Source organism: Onychomys torridus, unplaced genomic scaffold (assembly GCF_903995425.1).
Source record: "Onychomys torridus unplaced genomic scaffold, mOncTor1.1, whole genome shotgun sequence".
NCBI lineage: Eukaryota > Metazoa > Chordata > Mammalia > Rodentia > Cricetidae > Onychomys > Onychomys torridus.
Window position 1 is genome coordinate 51,935 of NW_023411318.1, and position 17,531 is coordinate 69,465.

Genomic DNA, 17,531 nt, shown 5'->3' on the forward strand with positions numbered 1-17,531 from the left:
AATGCTTATAAAAACCATACCTTAAGGAATGTCACCTTGTCTTTGAATAGAATGATAGATGGCTAAGACCTGTAGATAATGACATTGCCACTTCTCATGCAGAATGCTTGAGGGACCTACAAACTGGATCTCCTCACCAGGAAAGCGTCTGTACCAGCTAGCCTGTGTTCCACAGGCTCTGTGGAATGTGCTTCCTAATTAGAAGAAGGAAGTTGCTGTACAACTTGGGAAGTTACACCTGCAAGATGGGTTTTCAATTGACAGTGGCTTGTGTAATACCATGCCCTTATTCCTTGCCAAGGCAGATCTGAAGCTGTTGACAACAGTAGCAGTGAATTTTGAAGCACAAATGGAAACAGAGTGGAGAATTATGTTGTGCAAGGCAAATGAGTTAGCCTGGCTGGATGTAGTTCTGCCCATGTCTGAATCCCATGTAGTAGATGCATGTGTTTCAGAAAGATCCTACTTGAAAACCTCAATGTCTCATTTTAAGTTTTTACCTTTGCACATCAAGGGTGAGAAGAACCATTTGGTAGATGTGAAGATCATAAATATCTTCCAAACAACAGTAAATGGCGACCAGACCGGCAATCACTCAAGAGGTGAATCACCTTCAGTAAAAGAAATTCTGTTAGACAGATATTTCAGCTCATAGTAGTGTTCCACCAAACAAATCCTGGTTTACCCAAAACTTTCCATTCCTCTCCTCTGTTTTGTTTAGTTGGATCCTCATTTATACACTTCTGGGTTATTAGCGTGTTTTACATTATCATCCCTCCAGTGAGATCAACACAATCATTATTTTGATTTTGTAGCTAGAAGATCAACACAGAGAGGCTAATTCACATACTGAACTTTGGAAAACTACACAGGTATAATGGTCAGTGCTGGCTCAAAAGCCTTCATAGACATGCATGTATTACTAACACTTGTGAAATGCAGCAGGATTCAATCACATGGAAATGGTGTCAAAAAAATGTCTGAAACACATATCAGTGGCCTCTTTGACATTCTACGTCATGAAATTGAAGGATATCAATAGAAACTATGTAGAAAATATAAAATACTTGCCTATTCTCCTCTCTTATGAGGCACAAATGTTAGTGACTGCCCAGGGTAAAAGAGAGACTTGAAAAATTCTTATGTTTCCATAGCTACCAGAGATGTCACATTATGAGCACAAGTCAAGACATATATTCTTAAAGGACCAGAATAGTTAATACCCATCTCATATCTGAGAACATTTAAAAGTATAATCAATTTCATTTATTAATTTAAAAACAATACAATTTAAATACAATATAATGTGATCATTATTTCCCATTTTAACACCTTTTTCAATCCCCCTCTGCTCCCTACTCAAATTGATGTACCCTTGCCCTCTCTCTGACGCCCCCTACTTCCCTCTATCTGTCTATTTATCTTTTTTCTCACTGTCACAGTCTCTTTCTCCCAACAGACATCAAAATAATCAAGATACTAGAAAGACAGAAAAAATACAATATCAATGCATAGCATCAGTTTTGCTTTGGTCTACTATTCTCTTTCATGAGGCCTACCATAAAATGTGGTGAGCGTACCCAGTTATATGCCACTGCACAAAACTGATTTTTTTCCCAGCAGGTAGCAATAGCAGATATTTTTTGGTTAGTGATGATTATTTGTGTCTACTACATTTTTATACTACTGGCATATAGTCTGGTTTGAACCAGTCTAGGTCTTAGGTGTACTTTAAAAGTCTCTCTGAGTTCTTATGTGGTATCAGTCATGTTTTGTTTCCAGGACACTGTATCCTAAGAGTCATCCAACACCTCTGACTCCTACAATCTTTTCCTCTCCTCTACTACACAGATCCCTAAACCTTGAGGGGCAGAATTTGATGAAGACATCTAGTGATGACTGAGTGCTTCAGTGTCTCTCACATTTTGCAAATGATTCAGTTGTGGGTCTCTGTGTAAATTACCATCTACCACAGGAAGAAGCTTCTATGCTATATCTCGTGTAGAGTGAAGCACTAATCTATGGGTTTAGCAGTATTTATTTAGGAGTCATTTTATTTCATTTTTCCATTAACAGAGTAATAACAGGAGGTATTCCATGACCTATCTAATCTCAGGATCCTTTCCCACTTCAGCTGTGTTTTCTGTTGGTTCCATCTCATGGAGTGGGCCCTCAATCCAATCAAAATCATAACCTTTCTGCCAATATTATATCTGTATATCTTCTTCTGGGAAGGTCCCTATGGCAGTTCTCAGTATTTTCAGCTGATTAATATTGACAGTTAAACCCCTCCTCTGGTAGCTTGTAGTGTAACTTCAAGTACAATGAATACTACTCAGTAGGAGTGAAGCTAATATTTGGGCACCAGCTCAATTTCTCCATGTTCAATCATGTAAGTAATTAGTGTCTTTATCAATGGGGTCATAGCTTCATGTTGTGGAGAGTCACCAGTAGCATTGAATTAGCCTAGGATGTTCTTTGTGGGGGGAGTTTATGGAAACCTTTTGGACAATGACCCAAATAATGCAACCAATTCCTGTCAGTAGAGATTTTATTGGTGGCATAAAATATCTAGTTGGAGAATTATCTCCCTCATTACATTTGAATTCCTTTCATATATGTTAATATTTTAAGAAGGTTCTATATTAGCGGTTTTCCATAAGGTTTTGCAAAAGGACCTTTAGTGTTGTTTGTACATTACCATATTTCTGCCATTACCATCTTCTCCCATTCCCATACCATCGAAGTTTCTACTTTATCTCTTTATAACACTATACACTATTCCCCTCCCCTTGGATGATCTCCCCTTTCCCCGTTTCCTTGCTTAGTTACATCACCTCTTTGGTTATTTGATTGAAATATACATGAGCTTAAAATCTAGCATCCACAAGCAACAGAAAACATGGGATATAAGATGGAATATTTGTTTGGAGGACCAAGCTGACATCACTCAGGATGATTGTCATGTGTCAAATAGCCAGTATAAACCATGAGAGACACAAGAAATAAGAATTTCTTTTAAAAATGAAATACCACAGTAAAAGAGAGAAAAATGTTTCACTTTAAAGTACAGCATCTTCCTTTTCTTGCAGTGTTCTTGCCCACATGGATTTCCACTAGAGAGACCCCATATTGAAAGTCTGTAATTGTAGAGCCTCTGGGATATATCATTTTGGATATAAACAAATCTACCTTTTCTCTTTCTGTATCATATTTTAATCATGACAGTCACATGGTAACACCAAAGATGGTAAAGGTATTTTATTTTAAACATTAACTATGCCTAAAATTTGGGATACCCTCATGCCATGTGCAAAGACCATCTAACAATAACCTCAACATGAAGCATGAGAAGCCGTCATTTGAGTTGTTGGTCAGTGTTCTTCAAGAGACTCTCCAAATATTATAGGCTATTGGTTTTTTCCTTGGTTGTCTTACAGGAGTGGACGTCAAATCCCCATTACTCAAGATATCATGATACATGTAAATTTTAGACAGGTCTTAATCATAGGCTCCAGAGATAAAAAATGACATGGAGTCCTCCTCCTAGAGTATTAGTTTTCATATAGGCTTTCAACGAATGGAAGCAACCAACAGTCCTACCCAACTGTGAAGCCTCTGAACCACAACTATCAGCATGGCACAATAAACCTAAGGGTGCTGTAGTGACACACAAATCCAACATGTCTCTGATTGGGTTGAAGACTCTCTCTCGGTAAGAGAGAAATCATGCCTGATACTGAACCTTGATAACTAACCAGGGCTCATGAAGTCTTCTATTTAGAAGGATAACTGACATCAGCCACTTTATTAAACCAGCACACTACCTAACTACATACTAAATATTGGTCATTATACCCACAGATAACTGTTGTCCTCGCCCTCCACCCAGAGAGCTTCTTTATGCAACATATGGAGGATTACAGAAAACTACAACCATTCAAAATGCAGAGTTATGAAGCCCAGTCCCAATGGACACATCTATGAAATGACTCTCTCTGCCAAGGCTCAGGGACCATTTCAGAAATGGGGGAAGAAATATCATTAGAGCCAGGGAATGAGAGAGGTTGCTGTGAGATTGTGTCTCCTAGTAATGACTCCTGGTAATCTCATTGTTGTGACTGCCTATACATGATCAGAAGAAAGACAAATACAATAGACATGGAAAGTTGACAGGGAAGGACAATGTGGCCCCAATCCTACTGAAAGGACTACAGGCAACTAAAGAACTCTGAGACTAGGATACATAGTCTGGCATGCCAAAGTTATACAATAACAAAGGGTCAGCCCTGAACACATAAATACAAGTAACATTATTCAGACTGAGCAGATTACATTTAGGATTATATATATGCTTCTAACAACAATTAACAGAAAAAGAGGTGATGATTTTTGAAAGAGACCAAGGAGATATATATAGTACTGGTTGGAAATTTGAGAAAAAACAAGTAAAGCCATTATATACTCTCAAAAAGAAAATGAATGGAAAAATAAAAAATTAAGAATGAACATTTAAAGCTTCTATTTACAACAATGTTCAAAACTAATGCATATGTAAAATGAAAGTAAGTACTTGAACCAATATTGAAGTTGGGACATCTGTCTTCAGCCCACACACCTAGAGTCTCTCGGTCACTTCTCTCTATGTCCTGTAGATTGTCTGGCAGTTTCCTCTGCAAGGCAGGACCAGAAGGACCATTTTGCCAAGCAAAGTTCAGTGGTCACCTTCCTATGAGTCCTGCATGTCCAGTTGATCAAGCAGTCCAGGCAAGAACAGTTTCTTGCCCAAATGGCTATTTTTGCCAAGAAGAAAATAAACTCCGTATAGAATGTCTTCAATGCCCATCCTCCTCTCTGAAGTAAATTGGTGCTGTGAGAAGCAGACATGTTTCACTGTCCAGAAAGTCCAAATTTTTAAAAAATTTTAAATGCCATATTCTGTAGGTCTTTGAAGTGTTTGAAGATCACCTACCTAATTAAATTATATCTATGTATACCTAGAAACCTTAACATGACTATAAGTTGGACTCTCATAGAACATTAATTATTAACTGATATTTTTTAATTATCCATTACAATCTAAATGAGTTACATAAAAGTAATACATCAAATGAGAGTAGAAATATATATTTATAATATAAAAATATTAAGTTTAAACTTGTGTCAATAAACTAAATCCAAATAAAACATTTCTAAATAAGTTGTTGCTCTTTAAAAGTAGATTCATTAATCTACCCTTTCATCCTATTATATCTATACTATTCCCTTTTGTCCTTTAGAAAGAGATTACATTTATAATCAACCTGCTATAAATAAAAATATTGTTTTTTCTCTGTCCCACACCAGAGGGCTTTTCTGATATGGGACAGAAGAAGCTCTCAACCTTTTAATTTAGCAATATGCTTGGGTTTAGAGAAGGAGTGAGCTAGTTCCATTTCCAAAGCCAGCTTGATATATTTGGGAATTTGTGTGTAGCTTCTCATACTACTTCCTGTTGGATGAGGACACTGTATTAGTATAGGGACATAAAGAAAATTTAAGGATTATGGAGTAGTCCAGGAGGCAGAATTGTCTGAGCTAGTTGCCTTGAAACCATTCTAGATGTTGGATCATCTGTGCCATGGTGTCCTTGAAGACCTTTTATGAGGCCTTAGCTGGTCAAACCTGATGTATGTTAATCTGGAACAAATCCATAGCCTCCTGCTTTCTGTGGAAACAAAAGCAAAGCCTCCTTTCCAAAGCAATATATCCTTAGATCCAAATTTTGAAGTCAAGTTACCTTTATATGTGTTGTTTTAATTGAGCACCCTTTAAAATCAAATGTCTTTCTGCAGTTAAATTCCCAAAGACAACACAATCCAGATTCTCTATGTGATATTCATCTTTATGTGGCTTATTTTTATATTACTTTTACTTTCTTTTTAAGGACTTTATTTTTTTTAAATATCTTTTTCTTTATATAACTGTATATATTAATTTTTCTCTCTTTCAAGCATATGTACATTTTTATGCACATTGTAAATGATTTAGAGGTTCATTCCATCTTAATCTCTCTTTATGTGGATCTATTGCTTTAAACTGTAGCATTCTCTGCCCACCTCTGCTTCCCAACATGGCAGTAGTATATTTACCACCAGCTTTGGGAGAACCATGCACACTACCAGAATCTAGAAGGCAGGGAGTCTATGACTCTTTCAAAGCAGCATGTAGCCCAGAAATCTTTTTTTTTTGTCCTAGCAAATGCTATATCCACCATGCATCATACTTTGTGGCTTGGAGTCTGCCATGCTGAATGTTAAGCCTGTGTGCCATGACTCTGCCATAGAGTAATTCAAGCATGGAGGCTGCTGCTAACTCGAGAGAGACAACTAGGAAGCTGTTTTTTAAATTTTCTGGAGAGACTTCAGGTACATCATTGCTTACACTGTACATATCTGGAAAGGCCAGTGCAGACACTATGTGAGAGGAGATATGCTGGATAGGTATAGAAATGGTGCTGGTGGCTAAGGTTTGGTGAGTATCATCCATACAAACAGGGATTGATCTTTGCTCCCAGAGCTAGGCTTTGGAGTGTGGAGGTGTGGCAGCACTTTGAATGTGGAGAAAGTTAGCAGGGAGAGATGGAGCAGGAGCTTTCACACTTGACTTAGCCCTGGGGCTATGGAAAAGGTGATATTCGTGATGGTCAGGTGATGTTCAATGGAGCTCTCCATGAATATCTGGCAGAATAAAGGTAGGTCCTTGGGCAACAAACCATGAATGACATTGGAGGAGTGCTGGCAAGCTAACATCTGGTAAGCATCATCATGCAAATAAAATTAATAATTACATATCTAAAGCTATGTTCAGGAGTGTCAAGATGGCACAGGTGAAGAGGGTTCTAGTGAAACTCACAATTTAGGAAGTGATATCAACAGTAAATAAAGTATTTTACAAACACTTTGAAATATATCTAAAAGCATTATTTTCACTCAGCCAATATGTATCATTTTAAAAAATGAAAAACATACTAAAAACTAATATGGAAAATTGTTACAAATAAACATAAATATTTAAAAATTAATAAATACTAAATTAAAATGTAATACTTTTCACAGGACTGTAAAGATGCTATTAACTTCTTATAACAATAAATAGTTCCAAATAATGCTGCTATGAACATAACTGAGTATGTGTCCTTGTGATATGATTGAGCATTCCTTGGGTATATGCCCAAGAGTGATATAGCCAGGTCTTGAGAAAGATTCATTCCTAACTTTCTGAGAAATGTGCCATACTGATGTCCAAAGTGGCTGTACAAGCTTGTGTTCCCACCAACAGTGTAGAGGTGTTCCTCTTTCTCCCTATAGCACATTTGTTAATTGGACTGTTAGGTATTTTGGTTTCTAATTTCTTGAGTTCTTTATATATTCTGGAGATCAGCCCTCTGTCAGACATTGGGTTGGTGAAGATATTCTCTTATTCTGTAGGCTATTGTTTTGTCTTATTGACTGAGGCCTTTGCCCTACAAAAGCTTCTCAGTTTCAAGAGGTCCCAATTATTAATAGTTTCTCTCTGTATCTGTGCTACTGTTGTTATATTTAGGAAGTGATCTCCAGTACCAATGTGTTCAAGACTACTTCCTAATTTCTCTTCTATAAGAGAAGTTCAGAGTAACTGGATTTATATTGAGGTTTTTGATCTGCTTGGATTTAAGTTTTGTGCATGTTGACAGATATGGATCTATTTGCAATCTTTCTCAGGAACATTGGGAATCAATCTACCTCAAGACCCAGCTATACCACTTTTGAACATTTCCACATAGGATACTCAACCTTACCACAGGGATACTTGCTCAACTATGTTCATAGCAGCATTATTTGTAATAGCCAGTACCTGGAAACAACCTAGATGCCCCTCAACCAAAGAATGGATAAAGGAAATGTGGTTCATATACACAATAGTACTACTCAGCAGAGATAAACAATGACATCATGAGGTTTGCAGGCAAATGAATGGAACTAGAAAATATCCTGAGTGAGGTAACTCACACTCAGACAAACATGATATGTACTCACTCATGAGTGGATACTAGATGTAAAGCATAGGATCACCATACTGCAACTCACAGCTCCAGGGAGTCTAGCTAGTAAGGAGGACCCTAGGAAAGACACAGAGATCACCCAGAGATGCAAAAATGGATGAGATCTATAGGAGCAAAATGGGTGTGGGTGGGTAATAGAGGGCAAAGGATGGGGGATGAGAGCTTAGAAGAGTGAGAGGTTAGAGCTGGAATGGGAACAGAGTAGGAGAGCCAGGAAAAAGATACCACAATAAATGAAGGCACCTTGGAAATAGGGAGAAGCAGAGTGCTAGAGAGGTTCCTAGGAATCCACAAAGATGACTGCACCATAGACTACTGGCAATATTAGAGAGGGTGCATGAGCTGGCCTACCCTGGTGATCAGATAGGTGAATACCCTAACTGTCATCAAAGAACCCTCATCAAGTGACTGATGGAAGCAGATGCAGAGATCCAAGGCAGCATGCCTGGAAAAGCTCCACTAGTCCAATCGATGAGAGAGAGGAGGGATTCCATGAGCAAGAGATATCGAGAGCATGATTGGAAAAATACAGAGTCAACAAGCCAGACAAGTGGAAACACATGAACTGTGTCCCAATACCTGAGTAGCCCCCATGGTACTGGACTTGGCCCTCTGTATAAACAAGACAGTAGTTTAGCTTGAACTGCTTAGAGGGCACCAGGGCAGTGGGATTGGGACCTGTCCCTAGTACATGAGCCTGGATATTGGAGCCAGTTACCTATGGTGAGACACTTTGTGCAGCCTTGGCGCAGGGAGGAGGGGCTTGGATCTTCCTCAACTGAATGTACCAGGCTCTGCTGACTCCCCATGGAAAATGTTGCCTTGGAGGAGGTGGGAATTGGGAGTGGGTTGTGGGGGAGAAACCTGGTTTGTGGGAGAAGGGAGGAGAGGGGAATCTGTGGTTGGTATGTAAAGTGAATAGAAAATCTCGTAGACAAAAAAAAAAACCAAGAGAGGAATAAGCATAATTCAGATAATAGAGAAAAGAAAACCAAATCCAACAAATAAATACCCCCAGAAACAAAACAAACAAACCAAAAAAAGCCCAAAACAATAAATGTTTCCATCAATTTTTAAAAAGTTAAAAATAGCAGTGAAAAATATTTGTGTTGGCAGGTATTAATTTCTTAAGTTGTAGAAATATTTGAAAAACAGATAGGTCTTTCAGGCTTTCAAAGTCTCCATTGATACGTCGGGTGTTATTCTGATGGGTTTGCCTTTATAAGTCACTTGGCCTTTTTCATTTGCTGCTCTTAATATTCTTTCTTTATTCTTTATTTTTAATGTTTAATTATTATGTGGCAAGGGAACTTTTTGGAGGGGGGGGTCTAGTTTGTTTGGTATTCTATAGGCTTCTTGTATCTTTGTAGGTATTACCTCCTTTAAGTTTGGAATGTTTTCCTCAATGATCTGGTTGAATATATTGTTCTCTGCATTGAGTTGGTATTCTTCTACTTCTTCTATCCCAATTATTCCTAGGTTTGGCCCATTGATGGTCGATTCCATATCTCAAGAAATTATTCTTGGTCCAATGAGAGATGACAGTTTGGTTTCTTTGACTCTGGAAGTTACTGGGGTCTCAGGCATATGGGTATTGTGGCAGGGCATGTAGATTACAGGATCTAATGGGGGGATTTTGTGGTGGGGCCTTCCCAGAGGTGTTTGAAAAATGAAAAATTCCATTCTTGGAGAAACTGTCACACTCTTGAGGCATAGTAATACATGCTTTTAATCTCTAAACTCAAAAGGCATGTAGAGGTCTGTGAGTTTGAAGCCAGTCTTATATACTTAGTGAAGTTAAGTTCAAAGTTATACCATGAGACTATGGTTCAACTAACCAACCAACCAACCACCCAACTAATTCTTTATGTATATAACAAGTACTACAGTAATGTTTTTAGTGTAAAACAGTAACAAAACAATTTATTATTTAGTTTTTGAGGAAGAAAAACAGATTAATTTCCATCAGTAGCAATAATGCTAATTTGAGTTAGATTACACTTGTTTCCCCTATTTTGAAAATATTTAAATAAAATGTCTTTTGGCTTAATTTTTTTAAGGCTTCCAGGGATTGTAAGCTAAAGGTAATGGTCAATACGACACTTTAGCTGATGTACATGGCTTACATTCCATTTGTGTAATTAACTTCATATGCAAGGGTTCTATTTTCTTTATGGAAAATCTGAATATCATGATGACATATTTTTGGGTAATTTAAAAAATAGTACTTCTTCAAGAAGGAGCAGATAAGATGGTTTTCCTTACTTTACTTATCTTTCCTCATGAAGAAGAATAGTCTCTGGTGGCAATAAAATCCAAGCATTTGAAAAAAATGACTAAATAACAGCATTACAGATATCCATGTAAACTTTCAACATTGTGAAGGTGAGGTTTGCCTTCAGAGCTATAATCCAAATGGGTGCAGACTTAATGTACCATTGAGTATAAAACAAAAATGGGAATGAGGAGAAAACTAGGCACATTAGGAACATATGCTTACTAACTGGCTTAGACTCCAGAGTAGTTTCCTTCGGTTTTCTCTAAGATTTTTCTAAAATATTTCATATTGAAAAGGAAAGTCCTAGTTAAAATGAATTCCTCCAATTTTCACTTCAATGGATTCTTTCAATTAGTTTATTCCTTAATGATAACACAGTAAATATAAGCCACCACATTAAATGTTACCTTCACCTTTAGCTCTGACTTACCTATCAGCAGGTGTGATCTAAGTAGTGGTTTTTTTTTTAACACTCCAAGGTATTGAGAACCACTGGAAGAAAAAATCCTGGGAGTATATAGTAGTGACAATTAGAGTTCAGAAGGTCAACCTATCAGAACTAAGGGTTCTGTTAGAGGAAACCATCATGCAAGTCTGGTCTATATCACATCAATCATTAATCCATTCTGTTGGATGCAATTCCTCATTTGATGTCCCATCTTTCAAACAAACTCTATTGTGTGTCAAGTTGATCAAGGCCAGACAGCTCAGTCATCATTGGGGTTTGTAGCAGAGGTCTCAAACAAAGGCATGATGTGCAAGTTAGAAAGCTTCTTTTCTTTATTTTCATAAGACCTGGTTTCAGACTACCTCTGGCCATCTGGTAGTTCACTATGGATACATGTCACACCTAGAACTCACAGATATCAGGCTGCCTCTCTCTCCCATTGCTGAGATTAAAGTTCTGGTTCACCACACACAATAATCAGCTGACTTTTGTGCCAAGCTCCTGAGCACCTGATTGATGCTTTTCAGGTTACATTTACTTCCAGGCCAAATCTGAGGTATACCACTTGCTAGCAAATGCTGTTTGAATGCTTCTATCTAAGATGGCAGGCTGTGGAATCTTCCAAGATGGTCACATACATAAAAACATCAACATGCACTTTTATACAGTAGGGCTATACCATACAATTTATGAAACATTCTTGAGTTCCCATTTCCTATAACAGGATGTGTATGTACTTCCCATTGATCTGCACAGCTCACTCCCAAAAATTCACCATGATTTTGGTATCAGTGTGTTCTGGAAGCAGCCATGTAGCAGAAAGTGTAGGTTTTCTTCACAAGTATATTTTGAAGTAGAAAGAGATAATGAATAAAAAGAAAGTCAAACTTTCCTTTTCTCTTTTTTCCACCTTTTACACGCTTGGGCTATTTTTAATTGTATGCATACAGTAGGGTATGTAAATGACTCACCTCCTTCCTTTCTGTTAAATGATCCAGTATTACCCCTCAGTGTGTGATTTTTCTCCTTTTCATCCTAAGATTGGAATTGAGAAAAGGTGCAGAGAAGCAAGTTCAAAGTCACTATACAGCATGTAAATTTTCTGTGAAAGATGATAATTGCTCCCACAAAAATAGATCAGGATTCTTTTTTTTTTCACTGAAATGAAGCTAATTATCTAAAGATGAAATTTTAAGTAAGAGGTTGGTTATAATTGGATATATTCATTTTTATGGATTTATATGATTTTTTGTGTTAATTGCCCATTTTCCCTATTCCTCTGTCTCACTCTGTGGACAATTTCACACATAGAGTTTGGTTTTTAGATACTGAAGTAAAATTCAGGGTTTCATGCATGTTGGATAATCAGTTTACCACTGAGCTCTATCCCCAGGTGTGTTACAGTAGATGTTGATGGTCATATACTTTCTGGTTTCAATTATAAAATATATATAGCTTTCTTTAGAGAAGTGTACATTTCTGTAAAATACACGAAGTGGAATAGCATTGTGCACTATCATTTATGAGGTATATCATTATGTACAGATCTCTTTGTATAAACATATATGTTTACACAAATACATCAAGTATGTTATTATTTTTACATAAATGAGTTTACTATGTAAATTATTTTCCTTTTCTTTGGTTCTTTCATAGATGATTTTAGTTTGTAATAGTCATGAAATGTTATAGTACTATATTTTAGAAATAACAATTAATTTGAGCATTCCTCTGCTTTTTGGTATTAAATATTTACAAATTGCAAATACAGGTAAAATAAGCATGGCATTACATATGATATTGCAAACTCTCTTCTCATTTTCCAGTTCTACATATTGAAATTCCTATTCAACAAATATTATTATCTATTCTGTGAAGAATAATAATCTGTACATAGACTACTGAAACATCTCTATGTGACAACAGGAACAAGGTATGAGAGCTCAGGGCTCTTTAAGCCACGACTCCTTCTGTTTTCCTGCCTTCCCTTGTATTCTCATTCACTCTATTCTTCTTTGATGTCTTCTTCAGATTTGCCAAAATGAAGGAGTACGTCTTCAAGTTGAATGGCCTAATTTGCAGTATATCAGCTTTGGTATTTGAAATCATCCTTGCAAACAGCCAGTGCTGGTGCCTGTGGGAGTTCAACAAAAGGTTGTGCAATTTGTGTCCCTTAGACACTGGGAAGCTTATTACACTCAGGACTTTAACATCTCTGGGTCTATGACCAGGATGTTGGTTCACAGCCCTATCAATTCAACCTGGAACAAGTCATTGGAATTTCAGTATTTACAAGTCCTGATAGTGTGGTCCATTTTGATGAAAATTCTAGTCCTGATTTTCTGTTCAGTGGCCATTAAGATCAGCTGTATGGAAGATCCATTCATTGAGATCCAACTGTTTTGTTACAAGATGTCTGCCATAATTTTGGCTGTGAGCAGCATTTTCACACTTGTTACTGTGACCTTGAACCACCTGGAAGACATCTATGGACAAACCACTCTTGACTTTTCACCTGACTTTCCTGTTAAAAAGGAGGACATTATAAAGAAACACTACACAAATGTGTTCCCAATAGGTGTTCCAACTGTCATGATGTCACATTTTGGCATAATTTTTTTCTCTATGAGATTATCTCTTTGACAGTACAGAGTCAGATGGAAGCCCAGTGTGCTTCCAACCTGGCTGAGCAAAAGGCCTGAAGTGAGGGCTCTGGCATTTGTAACATCTGCTACGAGAATCTGTGAAGAAATTGCCCATTTTTACAAAGACCTGTGTAATCACCAGTTCATTCTATATAAAATAACAACTTGATTTCTGGGAGTGTGTCTAACTTTTATTTCTTCCTTGCTGTCAAATGCATTCCATTCTTTAAATGTTTTCACGTTCTAAACTGCAGGTCATGATGACATTAGATAGTGCCAACAAGCAATAGCAACAAAGAAGACAGTGTTAAGGCATGTTTCATGAGTAAACATAGTGAATCCCATGAGAAATCAGGTTTGCAAGTAAGCAGACACCTCAACACAAAAAAAGAAACCAATTTCTTTATTTTTTTATCTTTACAGTGATTAAATTTTATTCTGAAATTCTTAGTAGTCAACAGAAAGGAGTTCTGCATACAAGTTCACTGCAAGTCACATAGAAAAATCAAACAGACACTTGGGAGAAATATACTGTTTCCTCACACTGAGAGTTGAATGAAATGCCTTCCTGAAACTCTACAAGTTGCCATATATATATGCACAGTGATTAGAATCAGTGGGATGTGGGAGGGGCATGGCAGGGGGCTGGGAGGTGAAGAGGGAATAGGAATCAGGTATGATTAAAGTTTTGCAAGAATGTATATAGTATCCTTTGAAATTATTTATTTGCCTTTTTTCAGTGATGAATTTTATTATTATTATTATATTTGTGTTTTAATTTTACATATCAGCCATGGGTTCCCCTGTCCTACCCCCTCTCTCACCCACCCCCACCTTCCCCCCATACCCTCCCCTCCATTCCCATCTCCTCCAGGACCAAGTCTCCCCTGGGGATTCATTTAAACCTGGTGGATTCAGTACAGGCAGGTCCAGTCCCCTCTTTCCAGGCTGAGCAAAGTGTCCCTGTGTAAGCCCAAGGTTCCAAACAGCCATTCTTGAGACACTTAAGAATTCATATCTCTGAAAGGTAGAGCAGGATGCTTTATCCTTGGCACTGCTGGCAGTGTGGGATCCTCTTTTGGAGAAAGAAGACAATGTTGTTCACTGAGTATGCTAGTGCCATCTGTCGTCAGTTTCTAGTAGAAAGCAATAGCAATCTCGTATTTCCCTAGTTGTGAAGAAATACCACAAATGTCCAGGCATTTCCAGTGTGCTCTGATGGTCCACATGGTGGGTAGCATAGGGACATTCTAATCTATCAGCCATCCTTCAGGACCTTAAAAAATTCTGGTATTCTTCCTGGGTACATTAGTCCCCATTCTTTATCAGGTCAGCTTTCTGAGTGTATGTTATACTGTGTGAATACAATGTCTCAGTGGATCAAGATCAGTGGTTCTCAACCTATGTTTTGTGGCCTCTTTCAGGGTGGTCAAATGACACATTCACAGGGATTGCCTAAGACCATCAGAAAATACACATATTTACATTATGATTTATAACAATAGAAAATTGCACTTATGAAGTAGTAATGAAAATAATTTTATGGTTGGGTGTCACTGCAACATGGGGAAGTGTATTAGAGAGTCACAGCATTAGGAAATTTTGAGTACAACTGATCTAGTTCTTCCATCTCCATCACTACCACCCACCATATCAGATACCTGATCCATTTCTCTGACAAAATACTTTACATGAGCAAATAAGGGAAGGAAAGATTATATTGGCTCTTAACTTGAAGAAATATATATGTTGCCTGAGCGATCATGGGGGCAAGAGCCCCATGTTGCTTGCTATGTTGCATTAGCAGTTAGAGAGCAGGGAGAGAAGTTAGAGTACTGCAGATGCTCACCTTGCTCCCTCTTGTTATGCAGCCAGGGACCACAGTCCAAGGAATGATGCTACTCTATTTCAGATGGTTCTCCCAGCCCAATTGACCTCATCTTAAACTCTTTGAGACATCACCACAGGGTTCTGTATTTCTTGATTTTAGATCCTGTTCACTCAACATTCAATATTAACCATTCCTAATCCTCTTCTTGACAATTTGTGGTCCCAACATATCATTTTTATTACATTTGTGTGTGTGTGTGTGTGTGTGTGTGTGTGTGTGTGTGTGTGTGTGTGTGTGTGTTTGTACAGGAACCTTTGTGCCATGGCTTGTGGTGATGTTATATGGGACTTGGTAAACAGTAGCCATCTAGGGGTATATAAATTTCACTAATTTGAGTGGACAAATGACATATATGCTGGAAATTAAACACACACAGGACAGAGAGTGGAGTGATGGATGAAGATAGTAGAGTGATAGATCTGCACTAAGACATTTTAAACCATTCCTAATCTGCTTCTTGACAATTTGTGGTCCCATCATATCATTTTTATTACATGTGTGTGTGTGTGTGTGTGTGTGTGTGTGTGTGTGTGTGTGTGTGTGTGTGTGTGATGCCTTGTGGTGATGTTATAGGGGATTTGGTAAACAGTAGCCATCTAGGGATACGTAAATTTCACTACTTTGAGTGGACAAATTATGTATGTGCTGGAAATTAAACCCACACAGGACAGAGAGTGGAGTGATGGATGAAGATAGTAGAGTGATAACTGTAGATCTGTGACAAGACATTTTAAACTGGAAGCCAATGGGATTGAAAGTAGCAGAGATATGAGTGTTCCTGACAGAAAGTAACTATTATAAACTCAATATACCCAGACTGAACTGATCACAGAAGCAAGATCAGAGGTCAGGAACTGATTTGGTGATGAGCAATGTGTGGCTGATGACAGGATGTAGAATCATAGAAAAAAGACTTCTGGACATGTATATGAAAATATTTAGACTAGGATAAGTGAGGTGGAAGATTTATGTTAAATTTGGGTGGCATTATTTCATGAGCAGTGGACTCAGACTGCATAAAAAGCAGACATCTAGAAGATCAGAAACATTCATAGCTCTCTGCTCCCTGGTGACAGTTACAGAATGACTGGAATCCCATACTTCCTACAGCATACACTCTCTGCTGTTACAGTACCCTCAAACTGTGAGAAAACAATGTTCAAATATCCACTCTTCCCTTTCTTTCATCGTGTCAGGTATTTGTCACAACAGTGAGACAGGTAAGTAACATAGAAAAGTGATCCTTGGAATAGAATTGTTCAAGTTAATGTTATAAACATAACCATGAACTTACTAAACTTTTGGAATCAGTACTTGGGGAATGTGGAATTATTTGGATTTATGCCTTAGAAATGCACTCAAATGTTCTAAAAAGAGTTTAATTGACCATTCCACGAGGAGTGTGCAATTCTAGAAGGATGTGGAAAGTTGGGAGCTGCTCATGAGTATTCAAAGAGGATCAAGGACTGTAAGGTGAAAGGGGCCAGTGGTCATTCATATTTAATGCGGGCACAGAGCTGGCTGCATTGTACCTGTGTCCTGAAAACCTGAATATGGCTGAACTTAAATATGTAGAATAATTTGTCTTGTGGAGGACATTACAAGGCAGGATCACCTTCAGGTTGTGGCACAGGAAATGATCAGTTCTCTTACACAGGTTTATTATAGAAAAATCAGCAATTGCAACTAAAACTACAGTCATTTGAAAACAAAGAGCCCTAATTGAAACCCTGTTTGAAGAGTCCTTTGCTTCTGGGATTCATTCACCTGGGCATGTACCTCCCCTTGGTCAGAACACAGAGGCTGCTGTAGAGAAAAGTTGCAAAGAATCCATTACCCTCACTGATGGTTATTCTAAGGCCTGCAGAGGGTTTTGTCATGTTCCTTGCTATATTCACCCTCTCATAAGTACAAAGCTCAAAACTATCACAATGTGTTTTTTATGATTTTTCTTAAATCACTTGATCACTTGGGGTTGTAATTGTTTTCATATATTTACTCTATGATAGATGGTACCTCACCATCACAACACAGTTATCAACTGGCTGTTCCAGATTTCTGCTTTCTAGCCAAGGGCCTCCTTCTTTCTGGTCAGTACCTGGAAACATCGTGGCTTCTCATCAGGAACTAGCCAGAACTCCATTTGTGGACAGTCTTGTGCCATCCCATGTTAATCTCTGAGAATG

The 17,531-nt window shown here is 37.9% G+C and overlaps 1 pseudogene; it reads left to right on the plus strand.

Moving 5' to 3' along the window:
- The first annotated feature begins 280 nt into the window (after positions 1-280).
- On the plus strand, positions 281-13,511 carry LOC118575095 (annotated as a pseudogene).
- Positions 13,512-17,531: the final 4,020 nt, after the last annotated feature.